Here is a 24,307-nt window from a genome sequence, read left to right on the forward strand (position 1 = left end):
CTATTCAAAGGCTCATACCATCCCACATTGGGACAGTGGATGTGAAATGGACTGATTGCTCTACCGTTATGGTAGCCCCCCAGGTTAGGAAATAACTAAGCTTTTCTTCTCACTTTGGGTTGTATCTCAAAGAACCTTACAGCCATACTGAAATTTACCTGATGTTTTTGATCTCCTGTATTTACTTGTTTTAAAGCAACATCTTTACTTAGCTAAGCAGACAGAACTATCCTTTCTGTTGTCATTCAAAAGAAAAGGGAAGAAAGACTTGCTTGGCTTCTAGCCATTGATACAGAAGGAGTTTAATTTAATTTACTCCAGCTACTTGGTATCAATGTCTAGCTAGATTAATAATGGTCTCTGATTTCAATTCATGGAGATTCCTGGGGATGCGATTCCATGCAGCGTTTCCTGCCTGCTGCTTGCTGGCTCCTCACTGTACTTTCTCTCCTGATATTTATCCCCACATGGATGAGCCTCTGTCATTGTGCTTTTCCAGCCCCCAGCATGCTGACAGACCAGAGGAGGAGCTCCAAACTGGGAGTGTTAATAAGGTCCTCTCAGCAGGAGAGAAATGGTGTTTCTCTGCATTTTTACTGGGAAGCAGGACAAAGACCAAGAGGCAGAATCATGTTTTGGCATCTGTGGGTTAAATCTAGAGGCTAAACAGCCTTCTGCTCCCTGAGAAATGGGCTCTGTAAGAGATACAACTGTCTTGTGATTTCTCCCTTGGTTGTAAGCTTGATCTTCTTTATACCAAAGGAATCTGGGCTTGTCTCCTTTTGTCCCCACTTGCTCTCCTTGCACTACTCTGGGTTAGGGGAGCAGAGTGGCTGTGCGTAAGATCAAGAAAGCAGATGAATCTCTTTGTGTATATAACATAAAGAAGCTTCACAGTTATTCCTGTCAAAGGGTCTTAAAACTGCATTTCACAGGGAAAGAACTTATCTGCTTTGCTGTCATCTGTCCTGTTGATGATGGTGACTGAGTGATTTGTGTGGACCCAGGGATTCTTCCACTGGTATTCGAACACTTCTTAGTGGAGAGAAATTGGAGTATTATTTACTTTGGCATTTGGGGAAACAGAGGCAAACCGAGGTTGCAATAGATGTTGGGAGCAGGTCTAGGCATCAAGATGATTTAGGTCAAGGAGTAAAATCAAAGGAAATGTAAATTTAAGGGATGTGAGTTTAGTTTTTCTTGTCTTATCAGGAGGACCCCAACAGTACCTGCACGTTCTGCCTCATATTCTGGCTAAAACTTTCCTTGTTGGTATCAGTGGTTTAAGTTTTGGGGTTTTTTGTTTGTTTGGCTTCTTTTTTTCATTTGTTTCATTTGTTGTTGTGGGTTTTTTTTGTTGTTGTTGTTTGTTTGTTTTTCCCTAGGGATATCTGCCTCTGAACTGTATGTTCTTGTACCTCCCCTTGGTGCCAAGGCAGTTGTTGCTTGCTTGCCTTGGTACAGTGCATGCTGCTTGTATGTATCAGACCTCGGTCAGGGTGGCTCCAGATTCTTGGAGTTCCCATCCTCTGATTTAACCAGATGATCCAAGAAACAGCCAACCAACACCCACTGAAACCTACCTATAGGGATATCCACGGTGAAGTTACCCATATTGGTTCTATACAGTGCCTGATTTTTAGTTTCCTTTTGCTATCCAAGAAGCTAAGGGCAGATAAACTGGAAATCAGGTCTGGAGATCTAATAAGGGCTGGAAGTCAATTTTATCGTGGTTATTGTAAGTAACCCTTGTCATCAGGTACTGCTTGGCAGGACTCCTTTTCCTGTATCTGTCCTGGCTTGCTCTTGGATTGGGTTTTAGCTGTCTGCTTGGTTTTGCTGCAGTGTTTTGTGATTTTGGGAAGGGTTTACTTGCCAGATCTCTAATTTTTTCAAGCAGAGTCCAAATGGTTTTGAAAGGCATTTGTCTTTCTCTGGTGGCACTGGTACAAATGACAGAGTTGAAGATAACTGATCGTGATGTCAAATAAGGCTCTTAAAATTAGAATTACCTGCCGTGTGTTCACCTTGTTGTAGTTTTTATTAGTTTGTTTCAAAGTGGATGAGTCTCGTAAAACTCACTGTAGGTGAAGTTGTCTGTGAAGCTTCTGTGTCATCTTCTTTCTGGGCTGTGAGTGATGGATTCTATTCAACATAAGACACCACAAAGACAGTTATTGCAGAGTAACTGCTGGAATAGGATAAGATGTCCTCTCGTTTAAGAGGTCAGTATTTACATCTAAACTTTCAGGAGCAGGTGAATATTTTAAAAGTTGCACCTGACAGTGAACTGTCACCAGTGCAATAACCAACAGATGGGAGTGAATTCTGTGCAGTTTGAGGCTTATCTTGTTGGAAAGGAAGTCGCTGAGGCTGCAGAATTTGGACTGAGGACACTTGTTCTATGAAAGAGGGCTAGATCTTGACTCTGTTTTATCATAAGGATCTCATTACTGTATTCACTGCAGGTGAATTTGATTTTTATCCTTCCTTATGATGATTCAAACCCTTCCATTAGTACTGATGGCTGAGGACTCTGTAATGACTTAGTCCAGCCAGTGAAGCTGGTATTTTTCTTGTTTTTTTCCACTTGTTCTTAGTGTTTTAGATATATGGGCAACTGGTTTTCATTTTTTTTCAGGCATCACTGGCTTCTGATGTTTTCTATACAATAACTTAATCCTCGGTGATGTCGTGGTTTGCTATTCTACAAATGCTGATTACCAGAAACAGGATATGGCGGTAACCAAGAATGGGCCATTAGGTGGCTGGTGGGATGAGATGCAGCTGTGGAGGGAGATAAAGGCAGGGACATGACAAAGAATTTGAGAAATCACACTTTTGCCTTCGGGTCTCTGGGCATGAGGGCTAACAAAGTTAGAAGTGAGTTTTGCCAAGACAATGAGGGTTAAAACCTCAAAGGGTATCTGCAAGCTATGACTCTTTAAGAAGAAGGAGTTGCTGTAATACATTAGTGGGTGAACATTGTACCCCCAGCGCTGAAATGTGGAATTGCTGCAAGATCCCCTGAAAGCCAAAGACACATAGACTGAACACAGGGATGAGTTGAAGTCATGGTTAATTGTATAAGGCAATTGTACAAGGTATCATCTCCTGGCCTATCTCTTCTCTCAAAAGCTTGGTCACCATGTCTGAGGCTTTCCAAATTTTATTCTTCATAGAGTGACAGGTAATAAATAACAAAGAATAGTTTAATGATATTTATTAATTACCAGATAAAGGCTGAGTCTGACCCACAGCAGAGTTACTGAAATGCACCTATAACCATAGGTTTCTGTTTCAGTACGTCTTCTCTTGACTCCTTGTACAGCAGGAGAAGATCAAGCCTTTTGGTAGGAGGGATCAAATCAGACTTCTCAGGGGAGGCAACAGGAGCCATGGGAAACACAATGCTTAAAGCAAACAAACAAAAAAAGCATGATGCTTTTAATTGCTCTTTAGCACTCAACTAAAATTTGGGGACACCTGACGAAAAGAGTGTGCATGAGGAGATATATGATGTAATATCAGGTGTTATATCCATCAGCAGGTACAAGTCTTTTGTGGCTGAAAAAAATCTACTTTCTAACTATGCCCTTTTATTTCTTCGTTCTTTTTCTAGCTATGAGAGTCAGGGGATATCTGCTCCTCCAGTTTCCTTCATGTGGTTCTTCCCTGATTCTTTCCCTTTGAAGAATGTAAGTGAATTTCTTCTCTTCTTTGAGAAGAAAATCTTTCAATGTTCCTGGTAGTCTGTGAGTTCATTTTATTTTTGATAGTTGATAGTATCACTTAAAGACAAGGGGAGCCCAGAAGGCCTTGGAAATCGCTCTGTCCTAAGAATTAACCTAAAGCCTCATTCACAACTGCAAGTTGATTTAATTCTAGATCTGTTTTTTCATCTCTTGATTTTACAGCAGGGAGAGCTGGTTTAGTTTCTTTTGCTTGCATCTTTTAAATTAAAATTCTGATAATAAATTCGTATATGGGGGGTAAACTCCTCATGCTGAACATGCACACACACTGCCTTCCTTCTCCAAATAAATTGCAGGATTTTCAGTGAAGAAGCGGCGAGCGTAGCAGTAAAGTACACTCAGCGTATCTTGGGAATACTAAATCCATTATTGTCAGTTTGTTCTTTGGAGAATGGCTAATGAGGAAACAGTGCCCCAAGAACTTGGATTATGCTTCCTAAGACAAAGATTCAAATTGCTACAGCAGCACTACTTGCCTTTTGACACTGAACAAATGAAAAACAAATTTTAAATTAAAATTAAGTTCAGGGAATTTTACAAAGGATTCCGTAAAATAAATTGTTATTTGGTTAACTTCCGTGTCTAGTAAGCCATTTCTGTGCAAGGTAGTTCAACTAAATACAATTTTCTTAGAAACCTGAGAACCTGGGACGCTTTCTTTTTTCAATAATTGCTGGTAAATAACACCATCAAGTGTTCCTACAGTGTTTTGTAAAGTGTTTAGTCAAGATTTTTTACTGAAAAGATACACAGATGAAAGAGAATTCACTGGAACCAATGTAAAGGTTCATCTTATCCTTATTTCCAAAAATATGTTTAAAATTGAACTCTGGTGAAAAGTTTAAAAAATTCTGCTTTATAAATTCCAGGGGCCAGACAGCTGTCTGTCAACTACGTTTTTTTGTATTTTTTTTTTTTAAGCTGGAGGAAAACTTAGCTTGATACTTTGATGAGCCAGGGAAGGTTTTTACAGCCATGCACATCCACCCCCACAAAGTGTGTTGTTGCTATATACAATATTTGTGTGTATTAGTCGAGTAGAAATGTCCTGTACAGAATTGCTGAGGCCTCCATATCCTCCTCCTTCCCTACAGGCTGTGCAGGTACTAATTTGAAGTGCCCACATGGTGCACCTATGTTTACTTCCCTGTTTTCAGTGGCGCTCAGCAATAGGACAAGAGGTAATGGGAACAAACTTGAGCATAGGAAGTTCCACCTAAACCTGAGGAGGAATTTCTTTCCTTTGAGGGTGGCAGAGCCCTGGCACAGGCTGCCCAGAGAGGTGGTGGAGTCTCCGACTCTGGAGACATTCCAAACCCACCTGGACATGTTCCTGTGCCAGCTGCTCTGGGCGACCCTGCTCTGGCAGGGGGTTGGACTTGATGATCTCCAGAGGTCCCTTCCAACCCTATGATTCTATGATTCCACTAGGGCACATAAGCTTTCCCTTCATGTAAGGGCATATATACACTGTATGCTGAATGTCTTAAATGTGAAGATTCCTGCCCTACATTGTTCTCTGCACAAAGAGCAGTTATATAGATTGTCCTTGACCCTCACACTCCTGGGCAATATATTTCTTGACAAGTAGATTAGGGGTTGTATTGATTTCTCATCACTGGAAACACAGCCCCCATGAGTCTAGTGATATCCAATCTGTGATCATAGACTCTTTGGAAGTGGTGTGGAGCACCGTGCTGGGATGACTTCATGACAGACTATATGTTTGCAGAAGGTCAAGTGAAGTGCTTGCTGAGTGCAGCATTTTGGTCTTCCTGACCTGGATGTGTGTTTTTACCTCCTGTGTTAGGTGCATGAATCAGGTTAAGGCAGTAATCCCTGAAGAAGAGGAAATAAAGAAGAATGGATGGTCACTTTTTTTGCCCTGGCGGTGCTGATTTATTAATAAATTTCCGTGTCTCATATGTCGTATAATGACACTTGACTTCAGCTGTGAGTAGTCTTGCTGCATATCATAGGCTTATCACTGTTATAATTTATGTAGTGTTCTGTGGTAAGAAAGCAGCATGGACCTGGTAGCCCTAAGGAAAGTACACTGCTACGTCCGTTGGACGCTTGATTTGCAGGTCAAAAGTTAATTATTTTCTGACCTGTTCAGAACAATTACCAGGCGATCCCAGAGAACCCAGAACTACTATTTCTGTCAAAGATCTTGGCCAATAAAATTTTTTTCGTTACACTACCATAGGAACGAAAAAAATAAGCCAAATTTGCTTTTACAGCTGGTCTTGCCAGAACTTTTCAGGTGCTGAACATTACGCGTTTGTTGGAAATATTATTTTAGCTTTTGGTTTTGTGAAGCCCATTGCTCCTTCCTTAGCAGCCCTCAAGTACTGTGGGAAATAAACTTTCCTACCCCATGCTTTGCCTGTAAATTAAAGAAACCATCTATTTATTTTGAGGTAAGCCGGCCTCTTCATTCCTGTTGTTGTGGATTTAAAGAAAAAAAAAAAAAACCAACAAAACAAAACCCAAAAAAATCTCAAAACAAAACGAAAAACAACCCAACAAAAAGCTATGAGAAAGAGGGAAAGAAATACTTTTGTATTGTTGCATACTTTCATTCCTTTATTTGTCTTGTGAATTCAATGGAGTGGTGTCTCCCACACATGAGAACTGGAACCCTTTAGAGGAGAACTTTGACTGCAAGCAGCAGACTCAGAAAGCAAATCAGGAGACAACAGCCAGTGATGCTGAAGTGGCCCCTCAGTGTCCATGTGTTTTAGACACTGAAACATCCTCTTACATGCCCCAATTCACTCATAGGACCAAGTAGCAAAATTTATCTTTTGGAGTGAAAGAAACAAACTGCAGCCTTTTTTTTTTTTCCTTTTTTTTTTTTTTGGCTTTTGGCGATGGTAATATTTGCATGTCAGACATCTAAAGGATAAAAAGAAGCCCTGTAGGATCCCTCTTCTTGTAATGAATAAAAAAGGTCTGATCCTCCATCCACTTCAATGAAGCTTTTTGACTCTGAAGGGAGGTACGGAACTGCTCTTGCTAATGATCTCGGTTTCCAATGCACTAGAAAGTGCTGATAATAGGGCAGGTTTTCACATTGCATTAGCAGAAGAATGGGCTTTTCACCTGTCTGAGATGCCTTCAGGTTCGATAGCACTGCTGAGATGTAATGTATCAGTAGGGACCTCTCTCTGGTAGAACGTGTTTCTTGCTTCAGCGTCACTGTCCTTTTGAATTGTCCAAGTGAGTGGATGCATTTAGAGGTTATTTTACCCGTGAGGGGTGGCAGCTCTGGCTGCTTCACTGCATCCAAAACAGTCATTCACTAGTGAAGTAAGCAGTGATTTTGAGAGGCCATTAGGCAAAAAAACTTATTACCCAGCTGTATTTTATGTTATTGTTTGAAACTGTGGCCTTGTGGATTTGCAGAAATTTATTTAAGCATTACTGACTTGAGCTAATTGTTTGGTCTTCATAAAAACATCTTGCTTTTACGCCTCTATTTCAGGCAGAGAGCTGATGTAGGGTTGGGTTACTACGGGCACTTCTGCGCTAGGTTTACTGAAATCCTACTGGAGGTGAATGGTGCCATTTGAAAATCTCAGCTGGCTCGTGTGCAGGTTGAGATGCTTACCTCACCTAAAATCCTTGCCTCAGGTGCAGTATCTCATGCCTCAGGTGAAAAAGAGAGAAGAGGGATTTTAACATATTTGCCAAGTAGCTTGTTATTGCCTTAAGCTATGTACTTCTTTGCAGGTTGCTGTGTTAAACCCTATGACAGGTACAAGCCCTCTTTCATGCCACCTCTCAGTCTACTGTTTGCCCAGGGCTTGGGCAACGTTTCCTAAACAGAGAGGTTGTGAAGCTTGTTCAGTATGCTCTGTTTTCCACATTTTGTGTGATACTATTGATTCACCAGTTGGAGAAGGGGATCAGACAGTGTGGACTACTCGCTGGATTCAGCAAAGGGAATTTGGCAGAGTCATCTTTGCTGACCTGTCCTCTGCCGAATCTGAACGGAGGGAAAGCTCGTCTTTGATGCAAGCTTGTACATGCTCTACTTGATCATAGCACTTGATGGGGCTCCTTCTCTAAATGACTGCTGCCATTAATGAATGGAATTTCTTGACTTTCCTAAGATACTACCAATTAAAGACCTTTCTCTTGCACAGGCAAGAGAAAGGATATGTTGGAGAGGAACGCTGAATCTCCTACATCACAATTCCTTTTGCCTTGACTGCAAGATTGCTTTTTCTACCAGAATCGGAATTCTCTTCCCTCCTCAAAATATTGAAATAATGGTGGGTTCTAATGATTCTCAAGGCAGACGGCTTCTGTGTCTACAGTTCAGCTAACACAAAGGCACTAAAGTGCTCCTGGTTACAAGTTTTGCAGTATTGTTCTATTGCTGCCTTTACCTGCTGCATGCCTAGCAAAGATGAAAGTTGCAAAGCCTTTGCAAATCCCAGCTAAGCATCAGTGGCCTGTATTTATTAAAAGGAATGGAAGCATAAAAACCAGGATGTAAACAGAATGGATTTTTTTGGTAAAAATATGCTAGGTCTAATTTTTTTTTCCAAGCATCAATACAATTCCTTATTGTAAAAAAATTGGAGTGTTGTCATGCATTTCCTTTGGACAAGTCAGAGAAAAGAAATTGCAGCCCATTCAAGATGTTGCACCATGCCAGCATTTTTCTTTTATATAGCTTTCCCTCCCCATGAAAATAGTTCTCTACCAAGGGGATCGAATTGGACAAAAGTGATTTATGTAGGCTGTGCAGAGAGAAAAGGCTTTGTTAGGTTTCAGGGAAGACGTGGAACACTGAGGGTGAGAAACAGCTTGGCTGAGACATGGGGAATCACAATCCTCTCATTAAATCTCCATGCCTATGACCAGACGTGGCCTCACTTTGCATTTGCTGCTTGATTACTGAATCTATGAAGCTGTCTCCTGGAAACAAAAGGCAGTAAATCAAATCAATGGGCGTCTTTCAACGGGAACCGAAGAGGCTTGTGATGTCGTATTCTCCTTTGGTTCATTGTCTGAACGTAGCAGAGCTAAAACCTGTCCATGCACATTTCTGCATGCGCAGAGAAGCATAAAAATAACTTTTTAACTCTTTACGTAATGCGTCATGGTCTAGGAAAGACTCCTCTCTATGAAATGCAATCTCCTTCTCTTATCCCACATAACCTGTCCATGGTAAAATCGACCCCTACAACTGGTGGAGAATTTTACTTCAGCATTCTTTTTTTTTTTTTTTTTTGGTTGTTTTTTTTTTAATTGCTTACACCATCTTGGACTGTGACAGGGAGAGTAAAGCGGGGAGTAGCGCTGGCTGGAAGTGGTGTAATTCAGTGTTATGGAGAAACAACTGTGGTGACCATCATCTGACTTCTGTGTAGGCAAAAACGTTGGAGATATTTCTGGTATCACAGTCTTTATATTCATATTATTTGAAGTGGAAGAATTCTGTCAAAGGGCCAGAACTTACGTACTGAATTAAATTTTGAGAGCTTTATTGCATAGACACTAACTATTCTAATGCACTTTTCTTGGTGTTTGAGAGCTGGTTGAATTTTCTGTGAAGGAATAACCAAAATATTATTGTTTATACATATATATATGCGCACACAAATAACATAATATATATTTGCGTGTGTGTGTATGTACGTGTATATATATACGTACGCAATCACACCTGCATGGGCTTTCTGGATAGAAAACATAAACTTGAAATCGTAACATCTTTTGTCTTTCTGACACGTGTTGTGGAAACTTGGCATAACATCATAGCTTGGTAGCATGGTATGTAATCCATACATATCGTCACACTGCACGCAGTATGGTATGTAACGCAGAGAGCAATTCTGTATGTAGAAACACTTCTACAGGTTTTGTAGAAACTTCTGCCTCTAACTGCCCACCAAAAATGGGTGGACGTTTCTTCCTTTCCAGAACAGTATTTTATTGTACCTCCAAGTGATCCTCGGGAGTCTCTCACAGGGGAAGTGTTTGCAAATCTGGGCTGTGTCTTGTGTCCCATCTCCAGGATATGCATACTCGTTCCTAGAGATGTTCAAGAACTTCCCAAGCTTCTTTCTCCCACGTAAAAGCACCGTCCATCTCTTCAAAAGATCTTTATTGCTTCTGGACTTTTAAATTAGAAAACAATCCTGTTCTGAAGTCTGTGGCTGCTAGATTGCAGCTGCCCTACTTGTTGAATTTCTCTGCACAACTACTGGGATCAAGAACTGACATTCAGATCTGAACCACTTTGTGGCTTCCAGAGGTGAGCTGTGACAGTACTTACTTTATCTTTACCTCACATACAGACAGCCTTTGCATCCTGGGGATGGGCTGCTTCTCATTTAACTGACATTCCTGGCAAATCCAGGGAATCCTAGAAAAGTCTCTCGCAAGTCTCAGCATTCCAGAGAGCCCCAGAAGTCTTGACTGTGACATCTTGAAGACTGTGCAGGAATGATTACATCTGGGTGTGTCTTTACTGTCCTAAGAATTTGCCCAAGCAGTTGTCTAATTACAATTGAGTAGAAATTCGTGAGAACTTCTACGAGGCTGTGGGAAGCAAGGCTTATAACTTGGCTGAAATTGGACGGATCTCCCTGGGAAGTGCAAGAGGTGCATCCCCCAGCCCTACTGAATCCAAATCTTCATCCAGAATTGCTGCGAACAAGGTTAGTGCACATATAAATTATACAGAGGGATGCTTTTTTAGCGTTGGTGAAACTACATATTATCGCCCAAAAGTCTGCGCTGTTTTGGTGGGAAGCTAAGGAAAAATCCTGTATAGAAAACGCCATAACAGCAGAAGGTGGTCTAAGTAATAAAGAGATGAAACAGGGTGTTGCAATGGACTTCAGGCAGCCTGAAGTACAGGCTCTGCTCCTGGCACTGGGTAATATGATGTATTGTCTTGCAAATTCCGGTTAACGCTACATCAGCTACCTACAGAGGGTGTGTGTGTGCTCCTGGATAAAACCTGAGACCTCTGGGACCTTGTCTGTTAAACAGTTTGTCGGCCCGAGGAAATGGCTCATGGGGCAGAGCTGTGTATTAGAAATCAATACAGCTGCTCTTTCCTTGTCCTGGCAGAAGAAGGGAAAGCTCGTGGGACGGATTTAAGTCCTCTCTGCTGAAAAAGCTGCTGCATCCCGAAAAGTTTTGAATAAATGCCGTGTGTGTGAAGGTAGTTCTGCATTTAATTCAGATTTTATAAGAGGCTTGTTGTACACTAAATAAACGCATCTTGATTATAAATAGCTTATTAACTGTTAAACATGTATCTTATTTCATAGTTTTTAAATCTCATGATAATACTGTTTAACTAGTATGATGAGCTGTCATAGTGAATTGTCATTGGCCAGATTTTCTCGGTGGTGTTGTGAGTATCTAAATTAAGTTATCCTTTTACCACCAAAGCCCCAGAAACAGCCATTTACTTATGGCGTCTTCTAATAAACCAAATAATGTAGGTGCTCCTTTTAACTTGGCTTGACAGCCGCAAAATTGTTTTGCCTTCTGTCCAAAGCCCTCAGTGACACCAGCTGCTCAGACTCTCCCCTGGGGCTGGTGCTTTTAGGAAGGAGAATCTCAACTGTCTCCCAGTGGTCTCTGAGAAAGCGCAAGTGATTTGGGTGTGGAGTATATTTGACAGATTGCCAAACTGAAAATTTGGTGGTGAATTGGGGTTTTTAATAGGGAACAGAACTTCCTGCTCTTTTGGACTTGTGGCACCTCTGGACACTACTGTTAATGAGGACTCAGAGCAAGGACTTGGAGGAGTTTGGCTGTGGTGGTGCACAGGTTTTTGCATGGTGGTATGTGCGCTGCTGATGGTAGCATGGGTACGTTCTGCCAGCCCTTGTGATGCTGAATGCAGGTGACGTGTCTGATGAGTCAGGTCTGTCCCTAAATGCCCCTTAAGAATTCAGGGCTAGAATATCACAGAGGACATGGCTGGGAAGGGAACTAGAGCTGCCTCAGGGCCAACACGTGTGTTTCTTCCAGTTTGGTTCTTGGACCAGAAAAGGATCATGCAAATGGAATGTGCGTGCATCCCCACGCTTGCATGTCTATATGCTCTAATATGTTGTGTGTGTGTATTTCTCCCTGGGAAATAACATCCCCCAACCCCACAAAAGAAATGGAAAGAAAGAAAGTCTGTTGATTTATGCTGCCCAGTAAATTACTTAGGTGAAACTTTACGCGTGTGACTTGTGCAATTCCCAATTACCATTCCCAGCAGAAGGAAGGAGAATAGCGGAACCTGCCTTGTTGGTAAGATGGGAGTTAATAATCAGTTTAATTCACAATCTCCGGCTCTTCAAAGGAGTTGCTAGTAAGTGTTTGTCTTCTCTTTCCCTCCCACTCCTTTCCCCTAGGAGCTAGTGAGAGACACAGACAGCACTGATAACCGAAGCAAAATTGTAAAGGAAAGAAGAAATCCCCAGTGGAAACTCTTTAATCTGCCTCTGGAAAGGGCAATTTGTGTTAATAGGACAAAACTGTAACGTTTAATATTAATTATAGGGATTTGGGGAGGAGCATGTGAAGGATGGAGGCAGAGAATAGACCGGAGGGGAAGGAGGGATCTGATTGCAACAGTCTCTTGCCGCAGTAGAGCAGCCAGATGAGCCCAGTCCTTTCCGTCAGCGAGGGGAAGCTTGTCCAGACCTCCTGTCAGTTGAATTCTGGCAGCAGAGGAGCTGCATGTGTTGCAGACAGACCCGCTTTCTCTGTGCGCTCCTGAGGATGATGTCAGACACTGCTGAGTTCTGTCAGTAAATAATAGGGTGCGTAAAACATGAGGAAAAGTTTGTGGGTTGGGTTTTGTGGCATGGAAGTCCCTGTTTACTTGGGCTCGAGAGTATCTCAACACACACAGCCTTAAGCACATTGGAAGCACTGTAGTGAATCCAGCTTTAGCCTGGGCTTCTGTCTCAAATGGGTGCCAACAGTGAATGCTGAGCCAGGGGAGTATGAAGAGGGCAAGAAATTCAAGGTACTGCCTGAAATCTCCCACAAGGTTTCTGAAGAAACGTGTGTGACAAGCCAAAGGGTGTAAGGCAGAAATCCCAGCGCTCGGACGGATACCCGCTGTTATCCCTTGGCCCCTTTTGTTGTGTCGCCTCCCACTGCTTACTGCTGCTTTTCGTTTGCATCGGGGCACTTTGAATTGGGAGGCATCGATTTGCAGCTACTACTGCGTCTCTCTGTGGTCATGTTTATTCCTTGTCGGACGCCTTCCTCTGTTTGAACGCTTCCAAAAACCCTAATGGCATTTAGGCCCAACTCCCATACGAACACACCAAGGTGGATTTAACAATTAATGGCTGTTCAAACCTTTGCATTACAGTTGAAGTTCTCGGGTTTTGGTCAACAGGGGACATTCAGTCATGCCCTGGGGCAAGATGAGCACACAGAACGTCACTGACTGCTAGAAGAGAAAAGGAAAGGTGGAATGAAGGGAGTCAGCTGGTTTGTCCAGATGACCCAACACCCAGGGAACCTGACTTTGCACGCTGACTGCTGCCTCTAGGTGTTCAAAACGATATAAATGGTGGGAACAAAACTAGGTTTAACAGTGCATGTGGAGTTTAGGCTACGTCACCACATCCTTCTGAGTGGAAACAGCCTTCTTCAGCACGTTACTACCTCAGGGTTTCAATGGGCTATTTGATTATGTTTAGCCAAACACCTTGGAAGTGGTTGCCTTCCAACAGTCACATCTTTCAGTTCTGATCAGAAACTGGGGCACTGAGGGGGGAAAACGCTCTGGCCCAACATATTTAATACCCTGAAGTTTTTCCTTTGAGTTTGGATCCCTTGGTGGCATCACCTCATGCCTACCATGAAAAGCTTGTTTCTGCTGCAGTGCAAACATGCTCTTCTTTGACATAGTTTATCCCATTGTGAAAAAGATATTTTTTTTTTTTTCATTTAGTAACCTAATAAAACACAGGTGTTAGAGACCTAATATTTCATTCAAAGGCCAATCTGTGGGTGGTTTGTGGGACCAATATCGAGCCAAAGGATGGTGTGGGCAGCTGAACTGGGCTGGCAAAAAGCATCACAGGCGCAGAGCAAAGGGGGAGGAATGTGCCTGAGTGTAGCAGTAACTTGTCTCATGCTCATCTCTTGCACACTTGAATTAATGCAGCCCTATCAGTTTCAGCTCTTGCTTCCGCTCCTCATGTGAACGCTGCATTTACCTGCCATTTTTTTTTTCCCCAAAGTGTGATAAAACGATGATAGGAGATTTAATTTCCAGAAAGGGACACCCAGGCAGGCAGCAGGATGCCAGCTGTTTGGTAGATTAATGTGGGAAGGTTTCCTATCAGACGTTCAGAGTCTCTGTTACAGATAAGCAATTTTTCTTTAAAAAATAAAAATACATATAAATGCCCCTTTGCCAATGAAGCATCTTGGTGATGTTCCATGATAAGCAGGATGAACACGAGCTGGATTTCATCTGACCTTTAAATTACCTCCATTTTATCAGCTCCATTTTACCAGCAGCTCTTCAGAGAACGAGCCCCTACTTGGAATTAATAGATTCCTTCATTGCAGGAATCTGACGCAGGCCCGTGCATAGCCCAGCGGGAGTGCGTTTTTCCAGAAAAGATTGTGTCTGGAGCAGAGGAGTACCCTGGTATGTAGGAAGCGTGCTTAGTAGGGTTCGTTTTGCTCTGATTTTACCTGTATTCCTTATAGAAGAAAGTTCATCACCAGCAAATGGTGACAGAGGCACAAAATCCTTATTCTTTCTTCTCTCTGCACTGTGGACCTGTGGGGGCAGGAGATGGACTATCTCCTTAGCATCCGAGAATGAATGAAAATAACTTCCCAAATTCTGGAGGTAGAAATCAAATAACTAGGTGTGTGAAGAGGCTGGATCTGGGGATTTGTAGGGAATGATGCCGGAGGCTTCTGTTTTCTGCGGTGCCTAGTGCTGACTGACCTCTGTTACACACTGCCGCGGCTGACTTCTGCAATAAAGGTGGCTGGATGTGGGAGGAACGGCAAGCAGACTGGTGTTGCCCTTGGAGTCAAGTGGTGCACAGGGTCTCTTCCTCTCAAGCTTTCATCTGCCTCTTGTTGGCACCTTTTCTGGGATGTGAGCAGCCCCTGGGAAGCATTGAGGCTCTGCCGCTGCCCTCATACAGCAGTTCAGATCCAAGCCATGGTGGTAAATACAATTTTAATTTCACAGAGAGATTGTGTCCAGGGGATGAAATGATGCAGAGGAGCTTGCAAGGACCAATCCTGCTTGCCTGGCCACAGTGGAGCTGAGGGTACGTTCTGTGCCTGTGCTGGTATTGAATTTCAGTGGTCTCTCATCAGGAACAGCCCTTGGGATCTGTATGATACAAAAAGGACATGAGGGGCTGGCATGGGTTTCCAGCCAAAAGTTGCTTCATATTTAGTTGAATGCTTTTCCTGACTGACCTTCTGTTGTGTGATTAATCACTGGTGTATGCGTGGAGAGACGGGTTTTTTTATCTAGACTGTGATTTGTCATATCAATTCCCGGCAGCCTCATCTATGTAAAAATTAAACTTTTTAAAAATTGTACTATTAGAAAACCGCAGTGCGAGTCATGGTCATAATGCCATGTGTTTTCTTTCACAGGCATTTTTAGATTGATCTATGTATTTGTATGGCAGGATGTCACCTCTCTGGTTGTCCCTCCCGCCTTGGATCACTAAGGGCTGCTTTAAACAATGCTGCCTCTGTATTTGGTGAGGAAGATGGGGTTTTATAACGGAGAAATATCCTGTTGATAGTAGTTAATCTCCTTGTTTAAAAAAGAATAGACCCATTTCATCTTCTAATTTAATGATAAATTGCAGTGATTCATCAGGGAAGGAGGGTTTATTAATAGAGAGGATAATAAATGGCCTGCAGAGAGAGATGAGAAAATAGTTTTGTCAAATAAGGGGCTTAGGGGGAAAAAATGCAGAGCGTGAAGTCAGAACTGAAATCTTCAGAATCATTGTTATCTCTCTGTACCCCACACATCACCACACGGACCTTCCCTCCTTGTCTCAGATTTGCTATTTTAGGTTAGATGTATTCTGTAAATGATCCAAGAAGAGAAATATCTAGGGATCCCCCGTATGCTCTTCAGGTCAGCGGATGTGTCTCCAGATCCAGAACAGGCATGAAAATATTCTGAGAATATTCTAAGTGAGGGGAACCGAAACCATCTATGAATTTGGGTTGAATTTGTTTCTGACAAAGCTTCCAACTATAAGTTGAAAAAGCCAAAATACTTAATTTTTCACATGGAAAATGGAATCTGGAATTCCGGGGTCTGGCATCCGCTTTGTAGAGACAGTACAGGCTAAGTCATCCATGTAGTGATTTCCCCCCAGTGGGATTCTTCTTAGATTCAGGTTCACAGTAACTTGTCAAGTTTAACATCTGTCTCTGCAAATGCCAATTAAATTTTCTGGGGACCAAAATTGGGAGTGAGCTTTTCACAAAGTCACTGAAAAGTCCTTGTTAGGAAATTTTGCTTAGGTGTGAAGATATAGTCCTTATTTCTCCATGTACAGGGGGAAAAAAAAAGGAATCTGCATTTCCTCTTATCCTGGTTTGGGGTAAAACTGAACCAACTTTCTCTTCAGTAATTTTATTTCTTAGCTAGGCCTCTTCTAACTCTCTGAAATTAACAGCATGTTGTGTCTAAAGCGGTTTGTTCAGAGCGATAAGACCGTTTGTGCCAAGGAATGGTGCGCACAGAGGCTCTTGCTCATACTTATTGCTATAACAACCAAGGGCAGCTAATTTCGTTATTTGCCCCGTTAGAGGGTCGGAAGCAGAAAAGCGTAGAAGGGTCCCAGCCGCAGGGAGGAGAGGACGGGACAGGTGACTCAAAATTGACCAACAGGGTACTCCATCCCATCTGCCCCATGCTCAGTATAAAAGCTGAGGGACCAAAGGGTCAACGCTCTTCCTTCAATGGCTGACGTCTGAGGAGGCCCCTGTCTGTTCATCTGCCTTTGATCCCGATCCATGTGTTCCCGACTCCAACTCTGAAACGCAGTTCCCACCCATCGCTGAGTCCCGCCTGGGACTCCCCCAGTGCCTGCTGATGACGTCATCCTGGGAGCTTAATATAGTTTTGTATATACTGTACCTATTTCATTATATTCCTTTTTATTCTATTATTAATATTTCATCAAAGTAGTTTAGTTTCTTCTATACTCGTAAATCTCTTTATCTCTCCTCGTCCTCTCCATGCACGAGAGGCTGGGGGGGAGCATCTGTCACTGGCCGCTGGCCAATTTGGCCAAAACCGCGACACCTCTTTTCTGTCAGGGCTTTTATTGAGTGAGGGACAGGCAGAAGCTGTTAATCTTTGGCGAACATCTACCCCTTCAAGTCTTTCGCTTCTCTCAGGGGAGGCTGAGGTGGAACGTTTTTCCTGTAAGCCGCTTGAAAGATTTCATTTGGCAGATCAACAAGATGCTTTGAAGTTTTGTTTTGGTGAACAAAATGCTAAGTTTTGATAAGACTTGTGCTGTCTTTTTCCTGTTTGGGCCAGCAGCTAAACCAGTTCCCCAGCACTGCTCTGCTTTCCAAGCCCCAGTACTGGTTCTGAACGGAGAGGCTGGCGGTAGCCCAGTATTTCTGCCTGCCACACTTGTGAGCTGATGAGTGATCCTCCTGGTGCTAGTTAACAAACAGTTATTAATCATGCTTGCTTTTCGTATCCTTTGACAGAAGGAAAAGGTTGGGAGGCGCAGTACTCTGCCTCTCCTTCCCTCAGAGGAGGGGAGAAGATGGGTCAGGCAGAGGCATCACCTGCTGCGGCATGGGAAAGCTACCCATGTGTGTGATGCTATTTAAGGAAACATAGATTAGAAGAGGGGAGGGAGAGGGAAAATCCCTCTATTAACGAACTCATTAGTGCTGGGAAAAGTCAAACCAAATTGCTCTTCAGAAAAGCACTGTCTAGCTGGATTTATTATTCTCTGTAATTAAGGCCAAACCAGGATGGAGTGTGGTACAAGCAGGGGTTGAGGGAGAAAAAGTGGTCTATTCAAAGCCTAATTACTCAAGTTGAGAAGTGGCATTTGCACCAAAGAGGGAATAACGTCACAATGCTCTTACCTCACCTAAAGAGCCTGTGCTTTGCTTGCAGGCTGTCTGTGGATCAGAAATACTGGGAGGGAAAAGGTTTCCAGGGATTTGAGCACGACAGGTGGGAGGTAGGACGCCTGGATGTGTTTGTACGCTGACACTTAGACTGCACCTGGACCTACGCTGGGGAGGTGCGTATACATCTTCGTTGAGTCATATGGACTTAGCGGCAACACTAACTTTGGGAAGCATTTACAGGCTGGCAGAGGTCAGAGTTGGACATCCTCAGCGAAAAAAAAAGAGAGCCTTGTGTGGAAGTGATCCCAAGCCTCAGCCACAGCTACTGTTGGATATCGTATACTTTTCAAGGGAGGTTCTTCCCTGTTGGACTTCAGCTGAACGCTTAGTGCCCTGCGGTCACTGCCTTGGTACTGAGCAGCAAGGAGGGGAGCAGAACCTCCCGTAGCAGGGAACACGCATTTGGGCTTCGTTTGCCCGAGCTGAGGAGCCTGGGCTGAGCTGCCACTAAAGTCATCCTTTGCAGAAACTGATGCAGCAGGGAGAAAAAATGGGTTCCCCAAGGAAAACAGCCGTTTAGTTGAGTGCCCAGGAGAGCCTCTGAAGACTACACTAGTTGCAAAAGCTTTTGTCCCTGCTTCTTCAAACACAGCCGCTTGGAGCTTTTCTTTGAGAGAGGCTTTTTGGTGTGTTTCTTTCAAGTGGCAGGAGTTGTGTGTTTGAGCCGCAGGTGGCCTGCTTGGAGTCGGAGCAGAGCTGTGTTTGTAGAGGCCGGGCAATTCGAAACTCCCTGAGTAGAGAGGAAACATCAGAGACGTTTTAGGCTTATCTCTGCCAGGATGTGGCCCCGACTTCGAAACCACAGTGCAAATTTAAACTGCTTTCATCAAAGAAGAATAAGCCTCTCTGTGAAGAGCTGCAGCTGGCTTTAAAAATGACGTGGGTTTTGGGTTTTTTTTTAATGTAAGTTATTGATCACAGTATAATCGGCTTAGTTTAGTATAAGTATTCTGGAGTTTAGCAGTCTCTGTTTAAAATGCATTTAAAGCAAATAAGGTAATAAAACTTAAGCTGGTATCACTATTCTTCTCCTACCCTCCCATCAGTATGCAGTCGTACTCCTCATCTTGCAAATCTAACTCACACTGTCCTGTGGAAATTTCTAACCATCCCTTACACGTTCACTTCTAGCGTGTTTACTTCTCCATGGGGCCTCAGCCCAATGGCCAGCCATGGGTACCGCAGCCTGAAGGCCCTGCAAGCTCTCCTGGCCTGATTGAACATCAGCAGCTGTCCTGAGACCGGTTTGAAATCCCCTGCAGAGCTCTGGTGCTTGCTGTTCCTTGGCTGATCCTCCAGCTGTTGTTCTGAGCTAGAGAAAGGTCCAGCTACGAAATGCTGGTCTCCAGCAGTATCAGAAATGGGTGCTTGTGGGAGAGTTGGAAGAACAGGGTAAGGGTTTCTAGGACCTTGCAGCTCAGCAGCTGCTTAAACAAGATATAATATTTTTGTTTTGATGGGGCTTTTTTCCCCCTGAACTTTTGTCCAGCTGCTTTCTGAATCGTGGTAAGCATTTGGCTCCTGTGAACCTCCTGTGGCGAGCATCATAGCTTAACAAAGTGCTATGCGAAGCTTCTCCTCTGGTCTGTTTTGAACCTGCCGCTTACTAGTCCATTCGATGCCCCTTTGTGTGCTGGGAGAGGTGGTGAGCAGCTTCCCTCCGTGCATTGCCCCATATTACAGATCTCGTACTCCTGCTCAGCTGACTCTCTCCTGCTCTCAAGTGCTAGGCTGCTTGGGTATTTCTTGTGCGGAGGCTCAGGAGACCTGGTAAGATTGCAGAAAGTGGGTTGGACAACAGGGCTTGACTAAAGCCAGCATACACAATGCCAGATAGGCTGGCTGGGAGCTTTGTCCTCTCATGTTTCCTTCTCTTCTTGGGCCCCCTCACCAGGAGGCAGCTGCTGTCTGAGCTGCAGAGAGCCTGTGTGGTAGTAACTGGCCGTGATGGAGTAGTTGGAAGGAATAGGGATAACTTCTCTCCAGGTGTCACGTTGATCTGCATGGAGGGAAGGGAATGTCTCTGTTCAGCAAGATGAACGGAGTTGTCTCCCAACTCATTAAAGCTTGGTTTCCCATGAAGTGCCAGACACACGTACGCACTTGTTCAATCACTCACTTGTGTTAGACACCTAGAAAGGAGCAAAGTCCTCATGCTGCTGTCCCTGGCACTGTGACCTGATTTGGCACCGTCACTAAGGCTTGTGGGCCTTTACGGATACTGTAAGTATCCACAAGGCTACTCAATTAGCTCTGTGTCTTCCACTTGTACAGCTGCCATTGCTGTCACAGCTGAGTGCCTTCCACAGTGTCCCACAGCAGCATCTGACACAGCCCCTTACATTACTCACATCGTTCAGAGGAGCCGCAGAAGGTCCCGGAGCCTGTGGCTAAGAGAGTGGCTGGTATGACTAGAGGTGGGGCAGAAGTTATCTTTTCCACACAACATTATTCCAGCGTGGGGAATATGCTTGTGGCATAGAAGACATACTGTCTTCTACCTTGCTTCTTCAGGAGCATCAAGCCTCCCAAAGCCCAGCCTTTGACAGTTCCACATGAAGGAGGTAAAAAAAAACAGTATGGTGGCAGGTATGAACTTCAACAGAGAGGTTGATATGCAACCGGGCTCCCTCAGTGCTACTGAAATACCAGATTTCCTTAGCTGATAAATGCCAGCGTTTGTAGCAAAGTTTTGCTAAGGAGTGACAGAGCTTCAAACTGATTGACAAAAACCCCACTTAACCAAGCTATATATGTAACAGGGGAATAAAAGAGTTCATAAACCGTATTGCCCTTCCTAGTGAAGTTGGCTTCCTGGTCTCACATCCACTGAACCTGACTGTACAACACAGTACGTATGGCTCAGTGCTTCTTCTGTTGCATATTGTGCTTGAAGACACCGGCCTGCCTCCATGGAATGGAATTTGGAGGAGGTTGTTCTGTCCGTTCAACCTCAAGTGTGGATTGAAACTGCTGTAGATACGGCCTCCTGGCAGGACTGGTAAGAAGCAAGTGGTTTACAGAAATTTTTCTTGTGTACCTCATTGCAGTCTTGTCCTGAACTTACGGCTCCGAGATATTTCAGAGAGGAACAGGAGTGTGCGTATGGAAGAGAGGTTTATTGAAATTTCCCATGGTAACCTTACTCAACTCCCATGTTTGAAGGCATGCTTTTTCCACCATGATTGAGAGCACATTTGTGGCATCTGAGTACCCAAACACCTTTATAGTGGATTTGGGACACTGTCCGTTCTATGTTTTGTTCTTCATCATCCTAGATCTACAGTGTTTGATTTCACAAGCAAACAGAGCCTTAGTGAGTGAACTGAGAGAGCCCTTGTTCACTTCTGTTACCCTGTTGGATACCTGTTCTTGGTATAGCTCGGGGGGCCACAATATCCCTCATAACTTTAAAACAGGGACGTTGGGTGTTGACCTGACAGCTTTTCACTGGCATGTTCCCTTTTTGTCCACTGCAAAAGAATTTCCACCAAAGATTTGATGCTGCCTCTGACACACTGCCAGCACTGGTTGCTTTTATTGGCTTTATTTCCCTGTCTTAGTTGCGTATGTAAAAACCTGGCTTGGCCACAGATGGTTCCTTTTGCTCCTCCCTCCTCCTCTGTTTGGAGGAAAGGGGAAGTTACGTTTGAGCCAGAACCATCTTGTAGGACAAAAGGTCCCCGGAGAGGGTGCTGTTAATGTGCAGGCTGCAGATAAATCAGCGCCATGCAGTCCCATGCTTTGCCCTCTTCTCAGTTGTTTGCTGAGCGTGTGAATTCTGTGTTTGAGGCTCAGTCCTGTGCAGAAATGGGACAGCTGCTTCACCCTTCGGTGCCCTCCTAGATGGTGTCAATGCTGCACACATTTCCCTGTGGTGCTGTTTCTCCTGATATATCCGTGCGGCAGCGTAGACAGCTTTAAATTAACTTGGATCTTTGCAGCTGTCAGACATCTTGCAGCAGTTTGGCGCTGGTCTCCATGCTGCTGCTTTAGCAGGACTGCTGCGTGCCAGCTTGGGTGTTTAGGTGCCTTTCGAAGTGTCTCTGCCCTGTGGCAGATGATGGGACTGTGGCACAGATTCACTGGCTGACAGAGCACAAGATCTGGGACGGCATAACAACGCTGCACAGACATTACCTGGGTTCTTGTGGGTCTACATAGCCAGTAGAGGTAACGGTAGCAACGAAGACCTCTCAGACAGCGTGAATAGCTATATCAGGGTCCTTTCAGAATTGCTCTGCGCATGATTGAAACTGTTCCTTCACTGCCTTCAGGTGGGTTTAGCCCTCTTGTGTGTAGGACAGAAAAGGTTGTACCTGCAGCCTGGCGGTTGCCAATGATGTCACACTCAAGGGTGCTTCTGTGGAACAGTTTCCATGGTGACCAGGTGGTGCTGGGGTGGAGAAAGGGTCTCGCTGCATGTCCCTGGTACTTCCAGGCTTGAGAGGTGGGAACCCTTGCCTACGGCGTTGGTTACTCTAGTGTTAGTCCAGCACCTTAAGCTTGCAGTTCAGCCCTCCTCTTTCTCAGGCTGTTTTGTAGCTCAGTGAATGTATAAGCAAGGAAAAGCTTTCTGTCTCTACCTCTCAGCCATTTAACGTTCAGAGGGTTTGGTGAGATCTAGTTTGCACGGTGGTGGATGCATCTTTCTGTTTGGAGACGTGTCTGTGCTGCAGGGAGCTGCTGGGCAGGAGGCTTGGCAAGGCGGATTGCTGCATTGTGGAACTCGCCTGGGGCTTTGCAGAGGCACCGCTGCAGGGGCTGGGTGCAGCACTAGCACAGATGTCCCCCTGTGTGGTCCCAGGAGAACCCTGCAGTTCTGTCCCTGTCCTTCCTCATCCTTGACTTAACACAAAACTCCTAATTAATTTTGCTTTCCAAAGTCATGTCTCTCTGCAGCACTGAGCTCTTTCCAGAGGTGCTCTGAGAGTACGGTGAGGGGGAAGGGAGGCAAGTTTTTTATTGATAATAGCTATCTTTAACTCTACAAACATCCCAACCTCTGAGGATGCGCCTGAGCTGATGGAAGGATGGCTTATGTTGGTCCGGTTCCTGTGCAACGCTTGAAAACTGAGAGGAGAGTAACGGAGAAAATGTCTTTCTTCTCTAGGAAAGCAGAGCATGACTCTGTGCTTTCTTATATTTCCTTCAGGGATAACAGGATTAAGACCTGATTTATAGAAAAAAGAAGGAAAGAAGGGAAGAAAAAAAGACCAGTGCAGTGTGAACAAGGCTGAAGTTCTCAAGTTATGAGATGGTCGCACAAACTAGCGGTGCAGAGGACAAAATAAATTGGGTGCTGAACTTCTGTAGAGCTGAATGGCAATTGGGCAACTGTAATTTTTGCTCTTGCGACTACTGGGCCAAGAATCCAGAGAGGACAGTAGTCAAGGGGTTCGTTCGCCCTCTGGAAAGCACAGGTTTTGTAGCTCAAAGCATCAAGCGAGAAATGAGAGAGGGTGAACCAACACCTGGAGCTTGGCAGTGGTACAAGCCACGTGGCCATGTAGTCACCGTGGAAAGGCATCGTAAGGGACAGAGGGGGACAGTGGGAAGTTTATAGTAATGATGTGATACTGTAGAGGGGGAGAAGGCGGTTGAGTTTTGAAAGTTTTGGTTTTCTGTAGGATCAGATCACCTTCTTTGGCTGCCGGAGGCAAGACCCCGAGTTACAAACTTCTGCCAGATACTGTGTGACACTTGTTATTTTCTAGTCGAGTTCCTACTGCAGCCCATCTGAGACTAATAAACACCGATTCTCTTCAGTCTCCGTTCACACATGAGCCATTACCTTGTAATTCTGGGAATTCAACAGCTAAGTAAGTGCTTTTTGAGGGAGGGGGACACATGTGTACATAATAAAAGTAGAGATAAAACGGGTGTGTCGAGTTAAATCACGACAACCTAAAGAATGAATTTAGTTCTTAAAGTTTGCAGAGGTTAGCATTCCTTCTGTGTGGTTTTGTTGTGTTGGTTTTTTTTTTTAAACTGTACTGAATGTACAAAATTGTTACAATATGCCCTTAAATTTGACACAGATCCCCAGATTGTTTGCAAAGTGTTCCCTTTGACCAGGTGTTGTGATATCCGTTATTCTTGGTGTTTGAGGGGCCATTTAAAGTCCACAGTATCATTAGTGAATCTGGGCTGGAAGAAATCCAGACTAAATTATGTCCGGACTATTATGAAAATGGTGGAAGAAATCAGGCATTTCAGATGGCTTCATGCTAGCAACGCTTCCGAAATTATCTTTCTGTTTGCGCGTTTGTGAGCTCTTTGTTGTTTGTGACTGGGTCTGTGGGAACCTCTCCCCACACACACAGAAAAACCCTCTCAAAATATTTCTGTGCATGTGTGTGGATGCTGCTCAA

The 24,307-nt window shown here is 44.0% G+C and overlaps 1 long non-coding RNA gene across 1 annotated transcript in view; it reads left to right on the forward strand.

Annotated features, from left to right (window-relative positions):
* Nucleotides 1-24,307, forward strand: part of LOC141750066 (uncharacterized) — an 83,766-nt gene that overhangs the window by 27,288 nt on the left and 32,171 nt on the right. The window lies entirely within an intron of this gene.

The sequence above is a fragment of the Larus michahellis genome, chromosome 11 (genome assembly GCF_964199755.1).
Source record: "Larus michahellis chromosome 11, bLarMic1.1, whole genome shotgun sequence".
Taxonomy (NCBI): domain Eukaryota; kingdom Metazoa; phylum Chordata; class Aves; order Charadriiformes; family Laridae; genus Larus; species Larus michahellis.